Here is a 27,889-nt window from a genome sequence, read left to right as displayed (position 1 = left end):
AAGAGAAGCAAAGCCAAGCTTATAATATGCTAGTTTAACTGAAATTTATTAATTATCTCCATTTTCTCTATTGGACACCCAGAGTATACATATGACATATAAAATGCTAGAGGGCTTGTTTTCTAGAAGTTACCATCTAAAATCAGCTGTGTATTTGAAGAAGCATGTCCTGTTGTTAGTAGACTCCAAGTATCAGTATTAGTTCTATTCGACATACGGACACTATCTTCACCAAGAAAATTCTTGGCTTATTTGGGTATAGAGGGGATTTTCTTTTTTTAAGGGAACATCTGTTCACTCCTCCTATTTTAAATGTAAAAGCAAGAAAAAAAAAGTATTATTTTTAAAGAAAAAAGTTACTCCTTTTGATTTTTATCTATTCCGTTCTAATTTTTGTCTGTATGGACATCTGTGTTTATAAAGTTGTGATCAGTGAACACAAAATTTTATATTGTAATTTTTTCCATGTGGTATTACATTATAAGCTAAGGATTACTGGTCTTTATTATGATCATCTTAATGATTGTATAATATCCCATGAGGCTCGTCTAATATACCTTTTTTATTATTATTTTTATTGTGATTTAAGTGAAAATTTACAAACCAAGTCAGTTTCTCATACAAAAACTTATATACGCCTTGCCATATACTCCTAGTTTCTCTCCCTCTAATGAGACAGCACACTCCTTCCCTCCACTGTCTATTTTCGCATCCATTCGGCCAGTTTCTGACCCCCTCTGCCCTCTCATCTCCTCTCCAGACAGGAACTGCCCACAAAGTCTCATGTGTCTACTTGATCCAAGAAGCTCACTCTTCACCAGTATCATTTTCTATCCCATAGCCCAGTCCAGTCCCTGTCTGAACAGTTGGCTTTGGGAATGGTTCCTGTCTTGGGCTAACAGAAGGTCTGGGGACCGTGACCTCCGGGGTCGTTCCAATCTCAGTCAGACCATTAAGTCCGGTCTTTTTCCGAGAATTTGAGGTCTGCAACCCACTGCTCTCCTGCTCCCTCAAGGGTTCTTTGTTGTGTTCCCTCTCAGGCAGTCATTGGTTTTAGCCGGGCACCATCTAGTTCTTCTGGTCTCAGGTGTATGTGTCCCTTTCTGTCTCCTGGGCTCATAATTACCTTGTGTCTTTGGTATTCTTCCTTCTCCTTTGCTCCAGGTGGGTGTAATATACTTTTATTTCAACTACTTCTCTAGGTTTGGACATCTAAATTGTTTCAGGTTTTTTTCACCATTGTCAATAAGTATAATAAGCATCTTCCTCTAGTAAGGTTCTTTTTTTTTTTTCTTCTTAGTTGAGATTATGTACTTAGGGTAAATTACCAGAAATGAAATTACCAAGTCAAAGATTAGTCATGTTAGTGTGTATAGATGTGTGTGTGTTACACATTTCCCAATTGTTTTCTGATGGTAAGGTTAGTTGATGTCATCCCAACTAACCTTACCAGCATTAAATATTATTTAAAAAAAAAAAAGTTTAACCAGTGTGAAATTGTACCCTGTTGATGTCATTTACATTTTTTTGATTACTAGCAAGCAGTGTGACATTTTAAGAGACTAGAACAAGACATTTTCAGGACAAGTATAGTATTGCTTGACACATAGAAAGGCAATCTAGAGACTGTTACTGGGGAATTGTCATAGCTTCTGTGTTCTGACCAAGGGCTTCCTGTGTCTCTGCAATATTTCCAGCTCTGACAGCTAATTTCATTCTTCAGTTGGACTAGGAGGAGTGAGCAAAGAAAGCCACATTTCAGGATACAGGCAATATCTGACAGGATCCAGGAAAGAATTCTCCCCAAAACAGAGTATATCAGTTATCTAGCTGCATGACAAACCATCCCAAAGCTGAATGTTTAAAATGCAGCCATCATTTATTTAGGTCATGATCTGCAGGTTGGACAGAGCTCCCCGGGGAGACTCATCTCTGTCCCGCAGTGCCAGCTGGGGTGGGTCAACAGGGGCTGCAGTATTCACTTCTAAAATGTTGCACTTACGTGGCAGGGGGGCCATTGGTGCTGACCGTCAGGAGCTCAGCTCGGGCTTACAATCGGAGGCCTAGCTCCTGTCGAAGCGGGCTTCTTCATGAAGGTTTCTCCACAAGCAGCTTGAGCTTCCGTATAGTATGGTTGGTGGGTTCTAAGAGTGTTCAGAGAGATAGGAAGTGGAAGTTGCCAGTATATTAAGGCAGAAACTGAACATCATCTCTGTTATATTCTATTATTTAAGCAGTCATAGCCCAGATTCAAGAAGAGAATACGTACACCCACTTCTAAGTGAAAGGAGTGTAAAAAATTGGGGCCATGTTTTTAAACCACCATATAGTACTAGTACTCCTCCCCCTGCTTTCCAGAGTACTAGAAAGCTCCAGAGTTCTGTATTTGACCCAGTCCACCATTCCCTAAACAAGGAATTCAGCCCAGCATCTCTTGGACTCATTTTTCCAGTATTGGAAATCCAGCCTTCCACCACCCAGCCCACCCCAGGAAGCCAGGTCTCAGTGCTTTTAATCATCTGTGTTGTTGCTCTTTTCTATTAAGGTAGATATTAGAGGTGGGCCTGAGTGAGTGATGCATCTCAAGAAAAATGAGTATCTTAAGTATACATGGTGCATTTATACTGGGAAAATGCTTAACTTCTGAAGTGCTGACAGCCCTATTTATGAGAATTCTGCCTGGTTGCTGAGTGGTTTATTTAGGTGTTTCTATTACCAGTATCAGGAAAAGGAAATTATTTGGACAGCAATTTCCTTGTTTTGTCTTCCAAAGAATAGCAAGAGAGAATTGAGAATGTAGAAGACACTGAAATCATCAGAGGTGGTCTTCAGAAATGGTTAGAATGCCACAGGGTAGGAGACACAGTAGAGAGAAAACAAGGAGTTGCTAATAATAATTTTAATAGTAATAACCATAATAATAGCTGGTACTTATTACACTTATTGTTTGCTTGGCATTGTTGTAAAGGCTTTGATTCTCTAAGTCTGTAACCCTGAAAACAGCCCTTTAAGATAGGTCTGTTTATTATCTACTTTGTACAGATGCCAGGTGAGGTAGTTTTCCTGAGTTCACACAGCTCATGAGTGGTGGGGCCAGAACACTCTTATAGTAAAGCCTGTTTCCTCAGTGGGTTATAAGTGGCCGTTTATTCTCAGGTGTGGAGAGAAAATGACCATCATCCCATGACGCCTTCTTCGGGTTTCACGCACTGACACTCCTTCAGCCACTTCATGGGCCTGAGTTGGGGTGGAGATGTTAACATCACCTATTAGTGTCCTTTTATTTACTGTTGAAGACAGAATGTTTCAAACGAAAGTAGACAGGCCTTCCAGAGGTGGAGCCTTACTCTCTCACTTGCTCCCCTGTCCTCCACTCTGCCTGCCAGTTACACATTTATACGAAGGTGTTCAAAAAGGAGCCTCTCTGACTTTGAAGGACCTAGGAGCGGGGGAGCCTATTCAGCCCTCAGCCCTACCTTGTTTCTAGTGAGGAGCCCCTGGACAAGGAGGCAGCAAGCACACTGTCTTCTCTGGCCCAGGGGGTGGCCCTGCTGCGTCCCTGTGCCTTCCTTCCACTGTTTTCTGTTTTCATAGAAACTTTGCTTTTCTGGTCCAGTTACCTGCTGGATCCTTAGACGAGAGGAAGGATGTGGGGGGAAATAGTGCAGTTCATCTCTTAAAATGGCAGTAGTAAATCAAGCTAAAAAGATGATGGTATTCTTATTTAACAAATGCCTGTTTTTCTGGCACAGTGATTAAGACCACATCGACTGGAGTCAAACTGATGTTAACCCCACCTGCTACTTCGTTTTATGATCAAAGGCAAGTTGCCTCTTCAGTTCCTCATCTGCAAATTTGAAAAAATAGTACCAACCTCCCAAGGGGTGCTTAGCACAAAGGCTAATGCTTCGTTACCATTCAGCCCCTGATTGTTGGGCTGGGGGTCGTTATCATTTCCAGTGTTCCAGTCTCCAGCATGGGCACAGGACACACAACTGCAGATGTGTTGCCTGAGAACCAAATGATTCCGTCACCAGGAAAACTTGTAGGAGAGGAGGCAAGGGAAATATTTCATGAATTGGCCTGTGATTTTCTCTCCATTAACAAGTCATATGCCTTGGAGCTCACAGTCTAATCAGACAGGCAAACAACCCCCCATGGTGAACCCATTGTAGAAAAGGGTGGAGTGTTGCGAATGTAGACCAGGGAGAGGTGGAAAAGGTGTCACACTGGTAATGGCATTTGACTTGGGTCCTAATGGACAATTGGGAATTTGCCAGTCCAAGAAGCTGGGGAAGGCATCCCAGGTCATGCGAATGGCAGAAGCAAAGGGAAGGGGCTGGCAGCTTGCAGAGCAGCTCCATCTGTGGAAATAGGAATGTTAATATTTATTTGAGCAAAAGAATAAACGACGTCAGTATACTGTGCTGATGCAAACCGTGACTAAAAACGCACTGATAATAATACTACTTCTTCACGCTTGTATAGCACCTTCACGGAGTACAAAGCATTTTTACTTGCCTTTTCTCACTTGTCCCTTTAAGAAACTCTGGTGAGGTAGTCAGCAGCCCAGCTGCCTTTCTGTGCCTCAGAAGTCAGGACACAAGGCATCCTGGGATATGGGAGACATAGAAGCTCACACATGCAGGTGGTGCCCCCGCTGCAGGGGACCCTGCCCCTCTTTCAGAGTGGCCTCTATTACTTCTTTTCCCTTGGGCTGGTTGGATGCTGCTAGAAGACATATTGAGAAGATGTAGCCAATACACTTAAGGTAGACCTTAGGGCCAGGAAACCTATAGTTAAAAAAAAAAAATAGGGTGCTTCTTAAACCAGGCCATGGCCTGGGATGCTCCAGGTTGGGTTGGGGATTGTATTTGTGTTAACTGCAGCCTCTGCTTGTTAAGTCCACATTAACCTGAAAGCTCTACGTGACCTTCAACGTGGACAATGTGAAAGAGGCAGGTCTCCCTCGCTCCCTCCCTTCCTCCCTCCCTTGCTCAATATAGACAGGATCACTTTGTAAGTACCCCAGGGGTTCTGTCTTTTTCCCCAGGTCCTGATGCAGCTCCTTGCTTACCTTGTACCTTGATCCTTTACAGGAAAGTTCCCACACCTTCCGCCTTTCCTGTTTTTGTCATCCTTCTTCTCTTTATCAAAGAGCTGCAAGCCTGCAGCTAAGGGCAGGTGGTGAGAAGAAAAGCCAGGCACACTCACACTCCCTGATTCCCCAACCCCCATCTTTTCACCGGTGCTCATTCTGTTTGCAAGTCTATAACAACACTTACATACCTCCCCAGGACACTTCCTGTGAGTATTATAGAATTTGAGGCCCAGGTCTAAGGACTAAAAATGCAGTGTTGCTCACTGGGGAAAATGGGCCAGAGTATGTCACTGGAGGCCTGTAGGTCCCGCCTGTCCATCCTGTGATTGCAAAGTCAAGGGAGGCCCAAGTCTTACATCTGCAGCTATGAGGGAGAATGCCTTCCCTACAGGCTGCAGCATAGTTTCATGTGTCAGTGTTTAGCACTCATGATACTGGGGGATCAGTAGCTAGAGCTTCATTAGTGGGAAAGTACTCACTGGAGATTTTTACTTTTTTTTTTTTAATCTTTCTTGATAAGATACAGGGTTGCACACAACAATTCATTCAACAACAACAACAAAAACCTACCAACCACTCTCCTAGGAATTTCCTTACAGAAGTCACAGTCCTTGTACTTAGGAACTCGTGGTACCATGTTGCGAGGGGGATGTGGAGGAGAGAGAGGAAGATGAGAAAATAAGGAAATACAATATTGTGTCGTGTGTGTGCTCTGATAAAGGTGAGTCCAGATCTTGGTGGGGGGTAGAGGAAAGAGGGAAGCAGAATGCTGTTAGGAAGTGATTTCTGACTAGGAGCTAGGCATAGAAAGGGGAGGACGGGACCCAAAGGGCATTCCAGGTGGTGGGAGTCGCACATGCAAAGGCAGAGGGTAGGGGGAGCCAGGTGTGTTCCTGGGATTCCAGCGGGTCAGTGCAGCCAGACTGCAGAGTGTTAGGGGAAGAGCTGCCCAAGTGCTGTCCCCTCGACCCTCTCAGGTCCCACATTTGTAAGATCACTGCTGAATGTTGCTGCAGAATTGAGATTTTATTTTTGTCTATGCACATCTACTTCGAGCCACTTCGAGATTAACCAGTGAGGTGATAGAGCAGCAGACCTGGAGACAGATGACCTGGAAGCTTCCTATGAACAGTATTGCCTCCAGCAGTTCTTGAACTCCTAGTCCATAAAGAGGAGATCCATTCACTAATTGTGCAAACATTCACTGAACAGATCCTGGGTGCCAGACCCTGTGGTGGGTTCTGAAGGTGAGGTAGGACCCCGATAGATGTGGCCCTGCCCTCGTGAAGCTGACAGAAAGTTCAGTGGAGATAGCTCTGCCCTGAACCCCACAGGGCGTTCTGCAGACCAGAATGGATGAGGCATGTTTGCATTGAAAAGCATAAAACAGGAAAAATTGGAATTTCTTGCCCTAACACTTTGTCTGGAAACCCTGGTGGCGTAGTGGTTAAGTGCTACGGCTGCTAACCAAAGGGTCAGCAGTCCGAATCCGCCAGGCGCTCCTTGGAAACTGTACAGAGCAGTTCTACTCTGTCCTAGAGGGTCGCTATGAGTCGGAATCAACTTGACAGCAGTGGGTTCGGTTTTGGTTTTTGGAATGCTTCGTCTGGGAAGAATATCCCTGAGAGCTGGGGGCCCCTGATTCCTACCCACAGCACAGAGGAAGTTTTTTAAATATCTCCAACAGCTCCGAAGTACACTTTGGGGACCAGAGAATGACTAAGAAACGTAGGGGCTCTGGGGGTCTGTGACCTGGGCTTCCCGTGTACAATCATGCCATGTCAAGAAAACAATGGAGTGATTTATTGACCTGATCGGAGAGGGACTGCACCACCTTCCCCAGGTCCAGGGATGCTGGAGGTGGTACATGAGGCAGGGTTTCCCTCTTAAGGCCACACAGTTGTGAGAAAAACCCACCCTCTGCTGCTCCGTCTGAGACACCATCAGAATGCCAATCCGCATTCGTCAGTGCCCGGGGAGACCCGGTCAGTCTTCAGCACATCAGTTTGTACTACAAAACCCACTTGTGGTTTGGCATTACAGAGCAGAAGCAGCCAGCACAGCGCCTCCTCCTCAGGGTCCAGAGGAGCACCCCTACATTGTATCCTAGGCAACGCCAATGCTGTATGAAAAATCCAGAAGTTTGAATTGAGAATCATTCAGCTTTGGGTAAGGAGCCTTTTGCTGTCCAGGCACAAACTCAGCGTCTTAAAATGGAATGACTTGGAAGGGGCTTTGTTGATTATCTAGACTCTGTCCAGCTTCTATTTTATAGGTGAGGAAACTGAAGCCAGAGGAGTTGAACTGGCTTTCTCATGGTCACTTGGCTCCTTAGGTTTCTTAACTCCCTGTTATCTCCAGGTGTGTTTGATGTCTGGGGTAAGATTACTGTCCCCTGAGGTGGTTCATAAGGGGAGGCAAGAATAAATATAGATAAAGGTAATATAAGGTGGGAAGCACAATCACCTCCAGCAATAGTGTTAGAACCATTCAGCATGTTCTCAAGATGTGTCTTTGGTCATGCACAGGCTTCCGGTTCCCCCACCCTCTGATAGCAATTACTGTAATAACTGAGGAGAGCAAAGCATGGATAGGTTCTTACCCTGTGACAGGCACTCTTCAAATAATGCATTCAATATTAACAGCAACTTTATGAGGTAACTACTTTTATTACCCCCAATTTACCTCCCTGAGGTACATAGCAATTGACTAGCTTGCCCAAGGTCAAAGAGCTAGTTAAGAGGCAAAGCTGGGCCTCTAGCCTAGACAGTCTGGTTCCAGAGTCTGTGTACTTAACCACTGAACTCCAGTGTTCACCGCTTCAGCCAGGTTCCATTCTGCCAGGAGAAAGGGCAGGAAGGGTCGAACCTTTCTCATACCCTCCTGGTCTTAGTTGACTAAATTTAGTAAAAATTAGCAATTAATAGTCTAAGAATTTGTACAAGTTTACCTAAGGTCCTGTTTGTCTGTGTGGACACAGTTTCAAAAGTTCATAGCATATCAGACCTGGAGCCCAGACAGAAGTCTGGCAGGTGAGTCCCAGGTGCCTTCACTCGGCCTCAGCCTGGCCCTCCAGAGTTTGTACTGGCCCTAAAACTCAGTAGTCCCCTTTATTTTCCTCCTTCCTGGTCACAGCTTCATATGTCGTTCAGAACTGTTGGACTGAACCTCACTCACCAGGGATCTCATTTCCATCAGCAGGACAAAATACATGTAAAAAAATTCTTTATTTTGAAATAATTACAAATTCACAGGAAGTTGCAACAATAGTCCAGAGAGTTCTGTGTACCCTTCACCTGGGAAATACATTTTTAAAAACAAGTCAGAACGGAATTTTCTTATGGATGGATCAGTGCTGCTAATGGTAATGCTTTTAGATCCTTCTAAACAATTAGTGATCCTTCTTGTGGTCCTCACATTTATCATAGATGAGCAACTGTTACAGTATTTTCAAGGTGAGAAAATAAAAGATCTCTTCAGAGGCCATACTTTTGGGGCCAGAAATTCTTCTTTTTTTTTTTCTTATTTAATTTAGTTTTGGTGACAATATAGACAGCAAAACCATTCCCATTCCATAGTTTTTAGACCTAATGTTCAGTGACATTGTTACATTCGTCACATTGTGTCAGCATTCTTGTTATTTCTGTTCTAGTTGTTTCACTTACATTTTCTTAATTTCCCTGCCCCAAACCTTCTCATCTATGCTTTAAAATAGCTGTTGACTCTGGTCTTATATTATTATTATTATTTTTTAATGTAACACTTAGTGGTGACAATCTTTAGTCTTTGAGCTAAACTGTTACTTAGTTTAAAGGTGACTTCAGGGGATAGTTTCAATTCAAGGTTTGAAGAGCAACTCAGGACTATATTCTCAGGGACTCCTCCAGCTTCAGTAGGTCCAATAAGCCTGAATTCTTTAGGAGTTTGAAATTCTGTTCCACATTTTTCTCCCTGTTTATCAGGATTCATCTCTTGTGTTCCTGATCAGAACCTTTACTAGCAGTAGCTGGGCACCATCTAGTTTTTCTGGTGTCAGGGTGGAGGAGACAGTGCTTCATAGAGACAGTCCTGTAGTCCAGTTCCTTCTCTGATTCTTGGGTCTCTTCTTTCTCTTTTGTTCCAGATAAAAAAAAAAAAAAAAAACAGTGGTTGTATCTTAGATGGCTGCTCATAAGCTTTTAAGACCCCAGACACTACTTACCATACTGGGAGGTTGAACATAAACTTTAAGAAATATCATTACACCAATTGACTGGATTGTTCCACAAGACACAGTGAGGCCAGGAATTCTTGACTTTAAAAAATTTTTTAAAGGCCACTTTTCTTTCTCTGTGTTGTTAGAGTTTTAGCCCTCTTGTAAACCCTTCAACAACTTTTTTTAAAGCATGATATCACCTGGGATTGTCTGGTGAGGTGGTTTATAGAATATACAACATAAAGACATTAGCTCTTTAATATAGAGCAAATTCCCGTTGTTGGCAATGATGATAGACTTAGATCATTGGGCTCGGCCATGATAACTGGGTTCTACGCTGACTTCACCATTCTCGGATGATAAGTCCCTTAATTTATTTGCTATCATCTCTTGCTTGACAGACAGGAATAGTAGCAACAGCCTATCCTCAGCCCTTCCTTGCCTGAGTATTGTTGAGAGTATGCTTCATGTTCTTTGTGAACCTGAAGAAGCCAGCATGGAGGATGCTGGAAGCTGTATCAGACAAGTCAGCAGAATCCAGACAGGCACTCTACTTCTGTCATCCCAGCCCAGAGGGCAGAGCCAGGCGTGGACCCAGGCCCTATTATCCTGAACAGAATGTCAAATGCAGGCCAGATGGTAGCCCCAACAGGTCATCTGGTAGAAAAAGCCAGTGTTCCAAAGACAGGCTGAATCCTTTGCCATCTCAGCCTTCCCTTGGCGCCTTGAGCTCTTCTTTGTTGAGAATGGCTCATTTTCCTGGAGGCCGAGTGGGTGCAGCCCAGCCTGGCAGGAACTGTGCATGTTCTGTGTATGGAAGAGATAACAAAGGGAAGGACTTTTCCTTTCTCTTGTCACTAGTTAACCTGGAAAGCCCTTCGGTTCTCCTCAGAAATGAGGAGACACTGTCGCATGCGCTTCTGGCACTGCCACCTCCTGTGATCTATTTCATTTCTTTTTCCATAGTACAAGTTTTCTATTTTCACAAAGCTAGTCCTCATCCAGATCTCTTAAGAAGCTGATGTGTTTTGTCCTCTCCCTGGATGGCAGATTCCCTCTGCTTAGACATGGGGCTCATCCTCTCATTAGCTGTTTTGTTAATTTCACTGTAAATGCAGAGTGTTCACTAGTACAATTTTTTTTTTAACTTGTTATCCAATTTGAGTAGGGAAGACAGGCAAAGACTTGTAGGCAAGCTGTCACTAGAATTATGTTCTTCAGAGCCATGGTTCTGATCAGAGGTCAAATTCTGGAATCCCTCTTTAGATTTGCTGAGAATTTGGCAAAGACAGATTAGATCCTGCTTTCTTCCTGCCCAGTATCTTTTAAGTTAGTCTTATTTCTTTTTTGAATTATTAATATTTGACTGGAAGTATTAATGATTCAGATATATGATATTAGTATGCTTTGCAATAAGAAAATTCAAACTTAAAGTGAAAGCCTTGCATAAAAGCTACTTTAATTATCAGAAGAGTTCTTTAAATAGCCAGCTTTCCTTGTGCACTTAAAATAAACAAAATTGACCCAACTTTCAGGAAGACATGATTATGAAAGCAAGGCTTTACTGAAGAAAATGGCAGGTTTCCACACCCCTAGCCTGCCCTGTTCTCCCTCCCATGGTGTTTGCTGCCACCTTTCTTTTCTCTGCTGTGGAATCTAGCCCCAAGAAAAGATCTTATAAATGTATTCATACTCATTTCTGGCTTAAGTTATGCTCTATCACTGCCTGCCTTATAACTGGAGTAAAGGGTATCAGCCACAGAACAGATTTTCCCATTACAGAACCTCAGGCATCAGCCAAGCATTAGGCAGGCTGATTTGTATTTTATTTTTTTTGTTTGTTTGTTGGGTAGTGAGGGCTCAAGTAGACTTTCTTCTATGCCAGTCCCATGTACCCTACTGCTAATGTCAGGAATAGCTTTGCTTTCCATCCCTTTGTTTTGGAAAATCTGCAAAATGAGCAGGAATTTCATTGGTGGGAGGTGACAAAAATCACCTATTTCTCTGGTCTCTGTTGCCCATCTCTCCTGGATCAAAGACCAGTTTGTTGATGATGGGTAGGTGTGAAAAAGAGGCTTCTGTTGCCATTTGTAAAGAACCTTTTGGTTTTCAACACCTGGAAACTCTACTGGGCTAATGAGGATGTGTGCCAGGCTGTGGGAGAACAATCATAGACCTAAGACTAGGTGTTGCGCGATGGTGAGGAGGTGTTCATTTCTATGTAGCACAAGTGCCATGGCTCGTTCTTGTCAAGCATACCTGGGGGGATCACCTCCTTGTTTATTATTTTTTCATCAATTCTTTAAATAATTACTGAGGAACTCCTCAGTGCCAGGCCCTGTGCCTGGTTTGGGGGATAAAGAGGATGAATGAGATGTAGCCTCCTCTTCGAGCAGCTGGTGGATTTGAACTGCTGACCTTCTGGTTAGTAGTCAAGCTCTTAACCACTGCACCACCAGAGAACAGAGTATATAGAGACACTGGTATGGAATTAAGGTGGGAAAGTATCAGTAAGTAAAACAGGAGAAGCTGGCAAGAGACTATGAAAAAAAAAAAAAAGGACCTTGTAAATCTTGAAAATTAATTTGGACTGTATCATATAGGCCATTGGGAGCCATTAAATGATTTTAGGGAGGGAAGTAATCTGATACTATTTGTGTTTTGGAAAGATCATTCTGGTGGCTTTGTGGAGAATGGACCAGAAGTCTAGTAGAGCAGAAACCAGTTGAGAGTAGGTTCTAGAATGATGAGGTGATAGAATCAATTGGGTGTACTGACAGATTGGAAAGAGAAGATGGAAAGGAGGGGCTCTAGGATGCCGCCTGGATTTAAAGGTCAAGTGACTGAGTAGGATATTAAAAATATTGATAACAATAAAAATAATTATGGCTATTGTAATTATTGGATTCTTACCATGTGCAAGGGGTTTGGCTAAGTGCTTCATATAGATTATTTCATTGAATTATCATCATAGTACTAGTTAGTACTATCATCAACCTCATTTTATATGAGGAAACTTGGGACTTCAAAAGGTTAAATAACATGTCCAAGGTCACATGACTAGTAAGTGATGGCACCTAGACTTGAACCCAGCACTCTGATCTCAGATCCAGTGCTCTATAGGGAATTTAGGAGGAGAAGAAGAAATAAAGCAAACTATCTTAAGTTTAGTTTTAGACCTGTTGAATTTAAATTGCCTATATATCTTATCTTACTGAGATCAAAATAGCTAACATACAGTTGGACAGATGGATCTGGGGCTGAGGGATGTGTTCTGTGCTGGAGACATGGATTTGGTGGTGGGGAAGAATGTGGGTGTAATGTGGGTGAGCCTCCAAAGACCCAGGATGGAACCATAAAGAGCCTCATGTTAAGAGGAATTTGGAAAGGTAGCTGAAAGGGTTAGCTAAAGAGGTACGGAGTTAATACGAAAACCAGAGGTAGAGTTTCAAGATCTGATAGAGTAATCAAGATGATTAAATACCACAGGGAGATGAAGGAAGATATAAAATAAGGATTGTGTTGGATTTGGCAATTAGGTTGTTGATGGACAAGAGTTGAAATCAGACTAAAGTGGGTTAAAAATGTAACGAAAAATGAGACAATGGAGATAGTTGGATCAGACTGCTCTTCAAAGAAGCGTAAGTGGGGAAGGAGGTGAGAGAGATGGAGATAAGAGAGGCAGTCTCAGGATTGGAAGAGATAACTGTTTGTGATGGGAGCAACTTGAGATGCTTGTATGTAGACAAGAAAGAACCTGTGGAGCAGTAGGATTACACCAGGACATTTACCCAGGTAGGAAGGAGAAGAAGAAACATTTCCTGTAGTCCTCAGAAGGAGATCATGGACTCTTAGAGGGAAAAGAGTTCCTGCATTTTCAATTTATCCCTCCTCCTTTATTATGTGAAGAAAATTATACCAGAAAGGTGAAGTGACTTGTCTATGGTCACACAGCAAGTTTGTGACCCCAGATGTCCTGATGTCTAGTCTCTTTCCTCTCCTGTGACAGTGAATCCCTCATGTGTTCCTCATGGTACTGAGGCCCCAGACCTCCAGAATGGCTGTCCCCTGCTCATGCAAAAGTCATATCCTTCCAGATTCGGTTGTGTCAGCAGGACTACAGATGTGTAGCGGGTGAGTCAGAGGGCTGCTTTGTCATTTCCTCAACGTGCTGGGGGCAACGTTCACGATGGTTAATTATAAATTTCCATGAAAATAATAGCACTGGAATGCTTCTTCCTCTTAGCTGGGCTCCTAAGATCCCAAAGGGAAGAAGAATATCAAAGTCAAGGGCCATTCAACCACCTCTTCCTGGCCAACAGTAAGGTAGAATATATTTGTTCATACATGCCACCTAGTCCATAAATGCCTTTGCCCACAGCCCACGTGCAGGAAAGGGGAAAGGGGCAGAAGTAGAGATCCCTTAAATAGAAAGAGCTGAAGCTCTACCAAGAGACTTCATCAGCCAAGAGGATTTTGGTGAGCTTGGGAGCAAGTAGCTATCCACATTGCTCAGAAAGGCCAAAGTATCCCCCGCCCCCTCTCCCCAATCTAGTCTAGGAGTCTTCTGGAACCTGTACATACCTAGTGATTGTTCATTGTCCCTTCTTCTCACTTGCTTGTGGAAGGTGAAAGGAGGCCTTCAAGTTCAGCTTTACCTCATCAGGGGTAATGCTGTCAGCTTAGTTGTCATACCACTTCTGATTAAATGTGGATGCTGATCACTAATTAAAATTCCAAGCCTTACAAAAACACACTGCTTAGAATCTAGACACATGAATAGCATACAAACCTAAACCTCTCTTTTGTAATTGACCTTCAGTTACAACTCTCTGTCTTGGTAGGCTCCATTCACAGTTGTCTCAAGTATTGATAATTGAGATGAGCTTGTCCCAAGGAAGTGAAAAAAGGCTTCCTATGGCTCTGAAAAATTAGGACTTAACTAGGCCAAGCAGGGGCCCTGGTGGCAGAGTGGTTAAGAGCTTGGCTGCTAACCAAAAGGTTGGTGGTTGGAACCACCAGCCTCTCCATGGGAGGAAAATGTGACAGTCTGCTTCTGTAAAGATTTACAGCTTTGAAAATCCTTTGAGACAGTTCTACTCTGTCCTATATGGTCACTACGAGTTAGAATCAACTTGACCGCAACGGGTTTGGATTTTTGGTTTATCTAGGCCAAGATGTGAAGGGCTCTGTCCATAGAGAAAGCAAGACCGAAGGCTTGGTTCTAGTAGGTGGCATGGCACATTTTAGGGCCAGAAGCAGTGTCAGTGTGGCGGGATCATAAGTACAATGGAAGAGAGACTCAAGATGAAACTGGAGAGGGAGGCAGGACTCAGAACATGAAAAGTCTAAAGCCCACATTAAGAATTTGTGCTTTAAAGGAGAATGAAGAACACCAAGGTCACACGACAACTAAGAGCCCAAGAGACAGAAAGGGCCACACGAACCAGAGACCTACATCATCCTGAGACCAGAAGAACTAGTTGGTGCCCGGCCACAATCGATGACTTCCCTGACAGGGAGCACAACAGAGAACCCCTGAGGGAGCAGGAGATCAGTGGGATGCAGACCCCAAATTCTCATAAAAAGACCATACTTAATGGTCTGACTGAGACTAGAGGAATCCCGGCGGTCATGGTCCCCAAACCTTCTGTTGGCCCAGGACAGGAACCATCCCCGAAGACAACTCATCAGACATGAAAGGGACTGGACAGTGGGTAGGAGAGAGATGCTGATGAAGAGGGAGCTAATTATATCAGGTGGACACTTGAGAGTGTGTTGGCATCTCCTGTCTGGAGGGGGGATGGGAGGATAGAGAGAGTTGGAAGCTGGCAAAATTGTCACAAAAGGAGAGACTGGAAGGGCTGACTCATTAGGGGGAGAGCAAGTGGGAGTACGGAGTAAGATGTATATAAACTTATATGTGACAGTCTGACTTGATTTGTAAACATTCACTTGAAGCTCAATAAAAGTTAATTAAAAAAAAAAAAATCTGTATTATTTCATTGCTGAGGTTCACCCTTCAGCCAAAGATTAGGTAGGCCTATAAAACAAAACGAAACTAAAGGGGCACACCAGCCTAGGGGCAAGGACTAGAAGGCAGGAGGGGACAGGAAAGCTGGTAATAGGGAACCCAACGTTGAGAAATGAGAGTGTTGCCATGTTGTGGGTTGGTAACCAATGTCACAAAACAATATGTGTACTAATTGTTTAATGAGAAGCTAGTTTGTTCTATAAAACTTCAAATAAAGTACAATTAAAAAACAAACAAACAAAAAAAAAGAATTTGTGCTTTATCCCAACAGTAAGAGGAGGTTTCTGGAAGATTTTGACATTGCATGTTCAGGTTTATATTCTGAAAAGATAATTCTTGTTGCTATGCAGAAAATAAGTGGGAGACAAACAAGGAAAGACAATGCTTTTAAAAGCCGTGAACAGTCAACTGTGTCTAAAGCTACTGAGCAATTGAATGAGATGGGGACTAGAAAATGCTCATTGCATTTAGCTACCTGGAGATCATCAGTATCTCTACCGAGAGGTGTTATAGGAAGAGGGGCTAGAACAGAGGAAGTCAAAGAAAAAGCGGGAGGGGAGAAGATGGCCATGGTGAGAATAAAAACTTTTTCTATGTCTGTGAATGGAAGGAAAGAGATAGGTGGTAACTGGAGGAAGACATGAGGTCACAGGAGTCTCTCCCCCTCAAACACACGCATTTTTGTGTGATGAAAGAGGCTTGGACAAATTTAAATGCTAACAGGTAATATTCAATTGACAAAAAGTTGTAGAATATACCAGAAAGAGAAAATAAAATGCATGTTTTTCTGTGGCAGAAAAGACAGAATGGGGTGGGTTTAAAGCACATGGGAGGAATCAGTAGGGGGATGAACTCCTCTATTAAAAGGGGAGAGAAGGAGGAGAAACTCAGTGAAGGTGTACTTGGTAATGGGTGGCAGTAAGGAAGCTTTTATGTGAAGTAGCAAAGAGAATGAGGTATGGGACAAAAAAGAAGAATAGACTATGGGGAGAAAGCAGATAAGGGCTTGAGGAAGGTGGAAAAGTTTAAAACTCTTGATTTGGGGAGTGGACAAGGCAGCTGAACAGAGAAACAGAGGATCCGTATGGAGTGTTACAGAGCTATTTGTAGTTGGTGATTGAGAATTCTGTTATATTCATAACAAATTGACTCAGAGTGTGGTAGTTGTCACAAGTACCCAGCTGCTCTGGGGCAGACACAGAGGTGAACAGCTAAGTTCATTCAAGGTAAGTCTGACAAGGAGGAAAAGGATGAGGGAATCAGGAGCACTGTTGTTGTTAACTGCTGTTGAGTCAATTTTCAACTCAGTGACCCCGCGTGACAGTGTAGAGCTTTCCCAAAGAGTTTTTTGGGCTGTAATCTTTACACCCCCATGTGTCTGTCAGTTTGTCGTACTACAGTGGCTTGCGTATTTCTGTGATGCTGGGAGCTATGCCACTGGTATTTCAAATACCAGCATGATCATGGATATTGAACAGGCTTCAGTGGAGCTTCCAGACTAAGACAGACTAGGAAGAAGGACCTGGTGGTCTACTTCTGAAAAAATTGGCCAGTGAAAATCTTATGAATAGCAGCGGAACATTGTCTGATATAGTGCCAGAAGTTGAGCCCCTCAAGTTGGACGGCACTTAAAATATTACCGGGGAAGAGCTGCCTCCTCAAAGTAGAGTTGACCTTAATGGTGTGGTTGGAGTCAAGCTTTCGGGATCTTCATTTGCTGAGGTGGCATGACTCGAAGTGAGAAGAAACAGCTACAAACATCGATTAATAATCAGAACATGGAATGCATGAAGTATGAACCTAGGAAAATTGGAAGTTGTCAAAAATGAAATGGACCGCATAAAGATTAATATCCTAGTCCTTAGTGAGCTGAAATGAACTGGCATTGACCATTTCAAATCAGCCAATCATATAGTTGACACTGCCAGGATTGACAAATTGAAGAGGAATGGCACCATCTGTATCATCGAAAGGAACATTTCAAGATCTATACTGAAGTACAGTGCTGTCAGTGATAGGATAATATCCCTGCGTCTACAAGGAAGACCAGTTAATGTGTCTGTTATTCAAATTTATGCACCAAAAATGAGGAAATTGAAGATTTTCTACCAACTTCTGCAGTCAGAAATTGATCAAACATGCAATCAAGATGCATTGATAATTACTGGTGATTGGAATGTGAAAGCTGGAAATGAAGAAGAATCAGAAGTTAGAAAATGTGACCTTGGTGATAGAAATGACAACAGAGATGGCATGGTAGAATTTTACAAGGCCAATGACTTCTTCGTTGCAGATACCTTTTTTCAACAACATAAATGGCAACTATACAAATGGACCTTGCCAGATGGAATACCAAGGATCCAAATTGACTATATATATGGAAAGAAATAATGGAGAAGCTCAATATCATCAGTCAGAACAAGGCCAGGGGCTGACTGCAGAACAGACCATAAGTTGCTCCTATACGAGTTCAAGTTGACACTGAAAAAAATTAGAGCAAGTCCACAAGGGCCAAAATAGGACCTTGAGTATATACCACCTGACTTTAGAGACCATCTCAAGAATAGATTTGATGCATTGAACATTAAGGATCAAAGATGAGATGAGTTGTGGAATGATACCAAGGACATAATACATGAAGAAAGCAAAGGGTCATTAAAAAGACATTAAAGAAAGAAAAGACCAAAATGGATGTCAGGAGAGACTCTGAAACTTGCTCTTGAATGTAAAGCAGATAGCAAAAGGAAGAAATAACAAAGTAAAAGAGCTGAACAGAAGATTTCAAAGTGTGGCTAGAGAAGACAAAGTAAAGTATTATAACGAAATGTGCAAATACCTGGAGTTAGAAAAATCAAAAGAACATGCTTGGCATTTCTCAAGCTGAAAGAATTGAAGAAAAATTCAAGTCTCGAGTTGTAATACTGAAAGATTCTACGGAAAAAAAGTATTGAAAAATTCAAGAAGCATGAAAAGAAGATGGAAGGCATACAGAGTCACTGTACCAAACAGAATTGGTTGATATTCAGCCATTTCAGGAGGTAGAATATGATCAAGAACCCATGGTACGGGAGGGGGGAGGCCAAGATAGCAGAGTAGTCAGACGCTTCCAGCGATCCCTTTTACAACAAAGACCTGAAAAAACAAGTGAAACAACTATATTTATGACACACTAGGAGCCCTGAACATCAAAGGCAAAGTTAGAAAATGGGCTGAGCTCTAGAGGAAGGGAGAGATGGTTCAGAAGTGGAGAGGAGTTGCTGGACCTGAATTTCCGGGAACCCTCAGGCAACATTCCCTGGAGTGACTGTGGTGGGCTGGTGGTAGCGTCGGCCACAGTTTCCTGAAGTGGAAACAGCCAGCTTCATGCCCTAGTCACACCTGCAGAACCAGAGAAGAATGATGCTCTCAACCAAAGCTAAGTTCTTCCATGTATTTTACCGTGCCCCCAGCCCCCAAGCTGGCTTCAGTGGCTGTCGATTTCCCTAGGCCTGAGATAGTTTCTGCTGAGCACCCTGAGCCATTCTCCTGGCCTTAGAGAAGGAATAAATTCACAATTTGGGGAAAAGATAATCTGCCCGTTCCACTAACCTGAGGAGCTCGGGACAGAAGCGACTCCTGTCCAGGCATAAACAGTCCATGGACTTTGAATAACTTTCCCCACTGCGTGGACATTTATGGGCCTATTTCTGGAAAATAGGCACTTGTTGGCAGACTGCAACTGTTTCAGCTGTGAGGTGGAGAGGTGGGTTTTTTATGTTTGACACCGCTTTCCTTTTAAACAGGGCCCTCACATACCCACATCAGGGGCCTAAGGACTGGTGGCTCCACTCACATCACTCAGCCACCCATGGCAGGGGTTCAAGGACAACTGGTACCTCCCAGTCCTTACACCCAAAACTATTAGGTGCCCATGGTCCATCTGCAGAACCCACCCACCTGTGTGCTCTAGGGAACAGGGACTCACTTTCCTCACAGTCACCCCCTGCCTTATTCAGAGCATGACCCCCTGCTACAACCAGATACCTGTACCTACAGCAATCACCCCTGCCTGTCTAAGACTGTAGGACAGAGCCTATACCACACACTTGATGACCAACTACTTGGACACCTGAGCTGAATCCATACAAGAAAAGTGAATGGACTCCTAGGCTCATATACCTGATAACAGCTCTAGCCATCTGGTGACAGGGGATTAGCGCTTCAAAAGTGAAAATAATCAAGCTACCTCACTTGAGTAACCTATTTGGGCATATCAAAACAAAACAAAGCAAGAAGCTAGGATACAGGAAGCAAACATAAAATAAAAAAATACAATAACTTCCATATGGCTCAGAGACAACAGTCAATATCAAATCACAAAGAAGCAGACCACAGTCACTTCAACAAGTTCTCAAAACAAAGAATCAAGGGATCTTCTGGATGAAGGTACATTTCTGGAATTACCAGATGCAGAATACAAAAGATTAATATACAGAACTCTTCAAGATATCAGGAATGAGATAAGGAAGGAGATCAGGCAATATGCAGAACAAGCCAAGGAACACGCAGATAAAGCAGTTGAAATTAAAAAGGTTATTCAAGAATATTATGAAAATTTTAATAAGCTGCAAGAATCCATAGAGAGACAGCATTCAGAAATTCAGAAGATTAACAATAAAATTACAGAATTAGACAACTCAGTAGAAAGTCAGAGGAGCAGAACTGAGGAAGTGGAAGGCAGAATTGGTGAGAATGAATATAAAGCACTTGGCACCAATATATTTGAAGAAAAATCAGATAAAAGAATTTAAAAAAATGAAGAAACCCTAAGAATCATGTGGGATTCTATCAAAAGAAATAACCTATGAGTGATTGGAGCACCAGAACAGGGAGGGATAACAAAAAATACGGAGAGAATTCCTGAAGATTTGTTGGCAGAAGACTTCCCTGATACCATGAAAGAAGAGAAGATATCTGTCCAAGATGCTCAACAGACTCCACATAAAGTAGATCTTAAAAGAAAGTCACCAAGACATACTATAATCAAATTTGCCAAAACTAAATATAAAGAGAGAATTTTAAGAGTGGCTAGGGATAAACAAAAAGTCACCTACATAGAAGAGTCAGTAAGAATAAACTTGGACTACTTGGGAGAAACTATGCAGGCATGAACGCAATGGGAAGACTTCCAAAAAGCATTAAAAGGAAAAAATTGCCACCCAAGAATCATATATCCAGCAAAACTGTCTTTCAAATATGAAGGCAAAATTAGGACTTTACAGATAAACAGCAGTTTAGGAAATTCATAAAAACCAAAACAAAACTATAAGTAATACTAAAGGAAGTTCTCTGGTTAGAAAATCAATAATATCAGATATCAACCCAAGACTAGAACAAAGGACAGAGCAACCAGATGTCAACCAAGAGAGGGAAATCACAAAAATAAATCAAGATTTAAAAAACGCTCAAAACAGGGAAACAACGTCACTATGTAAAAGAAGACAACGTTAAAATGATAAAGAGGGAATAAGAAATGTAGTCATAGATCTTTCATATGGAGAGGAACACTAGGTGATATAAAGAAATAAAACTTAGGTCTAAACTTAGAAAAATAGGGGTAAATGTTAAGGTAACCACAAAGAAGACTAACAATCCTACTCATCAAAATAAAATACAAGAAAAAAATAGAGACTCAACAGAAACAAAATCAAAAACAACAGATAAGAGGAAAAGACAATACATAAACAACTCAGCACAAAAAATTAAGTGGGAAAAAGAAACCGTCAACAACACACAAAAAAAGACATCAGAATGACAGCACTAAACTCATACCTATCCGTAATTACACTGGATGTAAATGGACTAAATGCACCAATAAAGTTACAGAGAGTGGCAGAACGGATAAAAAAACATGATCCGTCTATATGCTGCCTACAGGAGACACACCTTAGATTTAGAGACACAAACAACCTAAAACTCCAAGGACGGAAAAAAACGTATCAAGCAAACAACAATCAAAACAGAACAGGAGTGGCAATATTAGTTTCTGACAAAATGCACTTTAAAGTTAAATCCATCACAAAGGATAATGAAGGACACTATAGAATGATTAAAGGGACAATATAGCAGGAAGATATAACCATATTAAATATTCATGCACCCAATGACAGGGATACAAGATACATAAAACAAACTCTCTCAGCATTGAAAAGTGAGATAGACCGCACCACAATTATAGCAGAAGACTTCAAAACACCACTTTCGGTGAAGGACAGAACATCCAGAAAGAAGCTCAATAAAGACACGGAAGATCTAAATACCACAGTCAACCTACTCGACCTCATAGACATGTACAGAACCCTCCACCCAACAGCAACCAAGTATACTTTCTTTTCTAGCGCACATGGAACATTCTCTAGAATAGATGATGTATTAGGTCATACAGCAAGCCTTAGCAGAATCCAGAACATAGAAATATTACAAAGCATCTTCTCTGACCATAAGGCCATAAAAGTGGAAATCAATAACAGAAAAATCAGGGAAAAGAGATAAAACACTTGGAAACTGAACAATACCCTGTCCAAAAACGACTGGGTTATAGAAGACATTAAGGATGGAATAAAGAAATCCACAGAATCCAATGAGAATGAAAACACTTCCTTTCAGAATCTTTGGGACACAGCTAAAGCAGTGCTCAGAGGTCAGTTTATATCAATAAATGCACATATACAAAATGAAGAAAGGGCCAAAATCAAAGAATTATCCCCGCAACTTGAACACATAGCAAGAGAGCAACAAAAGAAACCCTCAGGCACCAGAAGAAAGCAAATAATAAAAATTAGAGCAGAATTAAATGAAATACAAAACAGAAAAAACAACAGAAAGAAAAAACAATAGAATTAACAAGACAAAAAGCTGGTTCTTTGAATAAATTAACAAAATTGATAAACCATTGGCCAGACTGACAAAAGAAAAAGAGGAGACAAAGCAAATAACTCAAATAAGAAATGAGATGTGCTATATCACGACAGACCTAACTGAAATTAAAAGAATCAAATCACATTACTATGAAAAATTATACTCTAGCAAATTTGAAAACCTACAAGAAATGAATGAATTTGTAGAAACACACTACCTACCTAAACTAACACAAACAGGGGAAGAACAACTAAATAAACTCATAATAAAAGAAGAGATTGAAAAGGTAATTTAAAAACTCCCAACAACAACAAGAAAAAAAGAGCCCTGGCCCGGAGGGCTTTGCTGCAGAGCTTTACCAAACTTTCAGAAAAGAGTTAACACCACTACTGCTGAAAGTATTTCAGAACATAGAAAAAGACTGAATACTCCCAAACTCATTCTATGAATCCAGCATATCCCTGATACCAAAACCAGGTAAAGACACCACAAGAAAAGAAAATTATAGACCTATATCCCTCATGAACTTACATGTGAAAATCCTCAACAAAATTCTAGCCAATAGAATTCAACAACATATCAAAAAAATAATTCACCATGACCAAGTGGGATTCATACCAGGTATGCAGGGATAGTTTAACATTAGAAAACAATGTAACCCATCACATAAATAAAACAAAAGACAAGAACCACATGATCTTATCAATTGATGCAGGAAAGGCATTTGACAAAGTCCAAAACACATTCATGATTAAAAACTCTCAGCAAAATAGGAATAGAAGGAAAATTCCTCAGCATAATAAAGGACATTTATTCAAGGCCAACAGCCAACATCATCCTAAATGGAGAGAGTCTGAAAATATTCCCTTGAGATCAGGAACCAGACAGGAATGCCCTTTATCACCGCTCTTATTCAGCATTGTGCTGGTGGTCCTAGCCATAGCAATTAGGCTGGATAAAGACATAAAGCACATCCAGATTGGTAATGAAGAAGTAAAAGTATCTCTTTTTGCAGATGACATGATCTTATCCACAGAACACACTAAAGAATCATCAAAAAAAGTACTGAAACTAATAGAAGAGTTCAGCAGAGTATCAGGATACAAGTTAAACGTACAAAAATCAGATGGATTCCACTGCACCAACAAAAAGAACATTGAAGAGGAAATCACCAAATCAATACAATTTACAGTAGCCCCCAAGAAGATAAAATACTTAGGAATAAATCTTACCGGACACATAAAAGACCTATACAAAGAAAACTACAAGACACTACTGCAAGAAAGCAAAAGAGATTTACATAAGTGGAAAAACATACCTTGCTCATGGATAGGAAGACTTAACATTGTAAAAATGTTTATTCTACCAAAAGCCATCTATAGATACAATGCAGTTCCAATTCAGATTCCAAAGACATTTTTTAATGAGATGGAGAAACAAGTCACCAGCTTCTTATGGAACAAAAAGAGGCCCTGGATAAGTAAAGTATTACTGAAAAAGAACAACAAAGTAGGAGTCCTCACTCTACCTGATTTTAGAACCTATTATACCACCACAGCAGTCAAAACAGCCTGGTACTGGTACAACAACAGATACATAGACCAATGGAACAGAATTGAGAATCCAGACATAAATCCATCCACACAAGAGCAGCTGATATTTGACAAAGGCCCAAAGTCAGTTAAATGGGGAAAAGACAGTCTCTTTAACAAATGGTGCTGGCATAACTGGATATCCAGCTGCAAAAAAATGGAACAAGACCCATACCTCACACCATGCATGAAAACGAACTCAAAATGGATTAAAGACCTAAATATAAAAATCTAAGACAATAAAGATTACAGAAGAAAAAATAGGGACAACGCTAGGAGCCCTAGTACATGGCTTAAACAGTATACAAAACATTACTAACAATGTACAAACTACAGAAGAGAAACTAGATACCTGGGAGCTCCTAAAAATCAAAAATATGCTCATCCAAAGACTTCAGCAAAAGAGTAAAAAGATTACCTACAAACTGGGGAAATGTTTTTAGCTATGACAATTCCAATCAGTGTCTGATCTCTAAAATCTACATGATACTGCAAAAACTCAACTACGAAAAGACAAATAGCCCAATTTAAAAAATGGGCAAGGGATATGAACAGGCACTTCACTAAAGAAGACATTCAGGTAGCTAACAGATACATGAGGAAATGCTCAGGATCATAAGTATTAGAGAAATACAAATCAAAACTACAATGAGATTCCATCTTACTCCAACAAGGCTGGTATTAATCAAAAAAACACAAAATAATAAATGTTGGAGATGTTGTGGAGAGACTGGAACACTTATATACTGCAGATGGGAATGTAAAATGGTACAAGCATCTTGCAAATCGCTTTGGTTCTTCCTTAAAAACCTAGAAATAGAACTACCATACGATCCAGCAATTCCACTCCTTGGAATACATCCTAGAGAAATGAGAGCCTTTATACAAACAGATATATGCACACCCATGTTCATTGCAGCACTGTTTACAATAGCAAAAAGGTGGAAGCAACCAAGGCGCCCATCAATGCATGAATGGATAAATAAGTTATGGTATATTCACACAATGGAATACCACTCATCGATAAAGAAAAATGATGAATCCGTGAAACATTTCATAACATGGAGGAACCTGGAAGGCATTATGTTAAGTGAAAATAGTCAATTGCAAGAGGACAAATATTGTATAAGACCGCTGTTATAAGAACTTGAGAAATACTTTAAACAGAGAAGATAATATTCTTTGATGGTTACAAGAGTGGGGAGGGAGGCAGGAAGAGAGGTATTCACTAATCAGATAGTAGAAAAAAACTATTTTCAGTGAAGGGAAAGACAACACAGAATACAGGAGAGGTCAGTACTACTGGACTAAAAACTATAAGCAAAGTTTCCTGAATAAACTGAACGCTTTGAATGCCAGCATAGGAGGGGCATGGGTTTGGGGACCATGGTTTCAAGGGACATCTAGGTCACTTGACGTAATAAAATCTATTAAGAAAACATTCTGCATCCCTCTTTGGAGAGTGGCATCTGGGGTCTTAAACGCTAGCACACAGCCATCTAAGATGCATCAATTGGTCTCTACCCCCCTGGAGCAAAGGAGAGTTGAGAACACCAAAGATACAAGCTAATTATGAGCCCAAGAGACAGAAACGGCCACATAAACCAGAGACTGCATCAGCCTGAGACCAGAAGAACTAGATGGTGCCTGGCTAAAACTGATGACTGCCTGACAGGGAACACAACAGCGAACTCCTGAGGGAGCAGGAGAGCAGTGGGATGCAGACCTCAAATTCTCATAAAAAGATCGGACTTAATAGTCTGATTGAGACTGGAAGGACCCCGGAGCTCACGGTCCCCAGACTTTCTGTTAGCCCAAGACTGAAACTATTCCTGAAGCTAACTCTTCAGACAGGAACTGGACTGGAGTGTAAGACAGAAAATGATACTGGTGATCAGTGAGCTTCTTGGCTCAAGCAGAATAAGTGGGCAGCTCCTGTCTGGAGGCAAGGTGAGAAGGCAGAGGGGCACAGGAGCTGGCTGAATGGACAAGAGGAATACAGGGTGGAGAGGAAGGGTGTGCCGTCACATTAGGGGGAGAGCAGCTAGGGTTACATCCCAGTAAAACCCAGTAGGGTTACATAGCAAGGTGTATATAAGTTTTTTGTATGAGAGACCGACTTGGTTTGTAAACTTTCACTTAAAGCCCCCCCACCAAAAAAAATATATATATATATTTCTTTTAGTTTTGGTAATCTAACAAGAAATCTCTGAGTTTTTGCTTGCTTAAAATGTCTTTATTTCTCCTTCATTTTTGAAGAATATTTTTCCTGGTTATAGAATTCTAGGCTGGCAAATTATTTTCTTTCAACATAATAAAAATGCCATACTATGGTGTAGTAGCTTTCAAATTATTTTCTTTCAACATATTGAAAATGCCATTCTGTGGTGTCGTCGCTTTCACGGTCCCTTTCGGTAAGTCAGCTGCTGTGTTAGTGTTGGTTCTTGGAATGTACTTTCTTCACTGGCTGCTTCGAACTTGTTTTGTTTTGTTTTTGTTTTCAGCAATTTGACTATGATGTATGTAAGTGTGATTTTCTTTGCATTTATGGGTTTTAGAGCTCCTTGAATATGTAACTTATGGTCTTTTGTCGATTTTGAAAAAAGTGCAGTCATTATTGCTTCTCTTTCTCTCTTTTTATCCTCAAGGACTCCAATTAAATCTTGTTAGCTCTTTTAACCAGGTTCTGTGTTTCTCTTTATCTCTTTTCAACCATTTTGGTCTTCATGTTTCAGTCTGATATTTTCCAACCTTTTTGTGCACTATGTTTCAGTCTAATGTTTTCTTTTAATGAATTATTGACTCTTCTAGTTCTACAATTTTCTCTTTACCCAAACCCAGGAATTTTCTCTTTAGTTGTGGACAATTTCCCACCAAACACATTTATTAAGAACTTTTAGTCACTGTTGTTTTTAGCTGTGGAATTTCCATTTGATTCTTGTTTTAATAGATTCCAGTTCTCTGGTGAAATTCTCTATTTTGTTCTATTTTCTTGAACATAGTAAACACAGTTATTTTTGGAGCCTGTGTGATAACTCCTATCTGGAGCACTTGTGGGCCTATTTCTATTGTCTGTTTTGTTTGTTTGTTTCTCTTAGTCTTGTTTCTTGGAATGTCAAGTAATTTCTGACTTGATGCAGGACAATGTAAAAGGTATATGTAAAAAACCGTAGAGTGTCTGGGAAATATTATCTTCCTGTAGAGAGGATTAACCTTATGTTTTCTTGTAAACAGCTGAAGTGGGAGAGTATTATACCCATCTAATCAAGGAATGAGATTATGTGAGGCCAGTTTAGAGTCTTTGTAAAGGTCAGTCTACTTCATAATTGCCTCTGCTTCTAGGACTTCATAGATCCTAGTGAGAGCCTTTGAATATTTACTAGGACTCCTCCTCTTTGGTGGGTCCTAAACTTGAGATTGCCAAAATCTTGGCTTTTCTTTGCAGCTACAGTCTCTTCTTTATACAGCTTAAGAAGTATCAAATGCCTGAAGAGGAAATCAAGTGCTGAGTGTGGAACTTTTTTCTTTGCAGATGCATTCTCTTCAGGATCTTGCCATTGTAGTCCTGTCTGTCTTGGTGGCTTTGAACTCCTTTGAACAGCTTTCTTTATAATATTTAGGCTTTAACATCAGGAATATATAGAAGAAGCCCATATACAATACTAAAAATAACAAAATATACTTAGGTAACCAGCTTTCTGACTGAAAGGAGTAACCTCGTATAGGTAGCCCCTTACTGAAAATTTACACATGAGAAGGTGGTTCCTTCCTCCTCACTGGAGGCAGCTGCTTGTAGAAGCCCTCCTTATCCTCTAAAACCAGTGGGCTTGAACTTCATGGCATAGGAAGGTTTATCTTGGTGTACCTACCAACTATTTTTATGATAGAATATATAAACAGTTTTGCAAGTAATTATAAAAGATGGAAGAGTTAACATTGCTTCCTCCTCATCTTTTTGTCTAATAAGATATAACAACAGTAGTGAATATGATACTCACTAAAATTTACTAAAGATTTGCTGTGGGCCAGGTGCTGTGCTAGATGCATAGATTATGTCATTTAATCCTCAG

General features: G+C 41.1%; 1 protein-coding gene across 13 annotated transcripts in view; it reads left to right on the top strand.

The window, feature by feature from the left end:
- Positions 1–27,889, top strand: part of SEMA6D (semaphorin 6D) — a 770,868-nt gene that overhangs the window by 724,817 nt on the left and 18,162 nt on the right. Inside the window, exons 1-2 of one of the 13 annotated variants that reach the window (XM_049899683.1) lie at positions 551–7,270; positions 13,306–13,430. The exons of 9 other annotated variants lie outside the window; for them this stretch is intronic. The gene's annotated coding sequence lies outside the window, so the exon portion shown is untranslated. Of the gene's footprint in view, positions 1–550; positions 13,431–27,889 lie in introns of those variants that run through there. 3 more of the 13 variants (XM_049899682.1, XM_049899684.1, XM_049899681.1) reach the window with 3 other exon arrangements.

This window comes from Elephas maximus, chromosome 10, assembly GCF_024166365.1.
Source record: "Elephas maximus indicus isolate mEleMax1 chromosome 10, mEleMax1 primary haplotype, whole genome shotgun sequence".
Lineage (NCBI taxonomy): Eukaryota > Metazoa > Chordata > Mammalia > Proboscidea > Elephantidae > Elephas > Elephas maximus.
The sequence above is the reverse complement of the archived record's forward strand: the minus strand, read 5'-3'. Positions and strand labels throughout refer to the sequence as shown.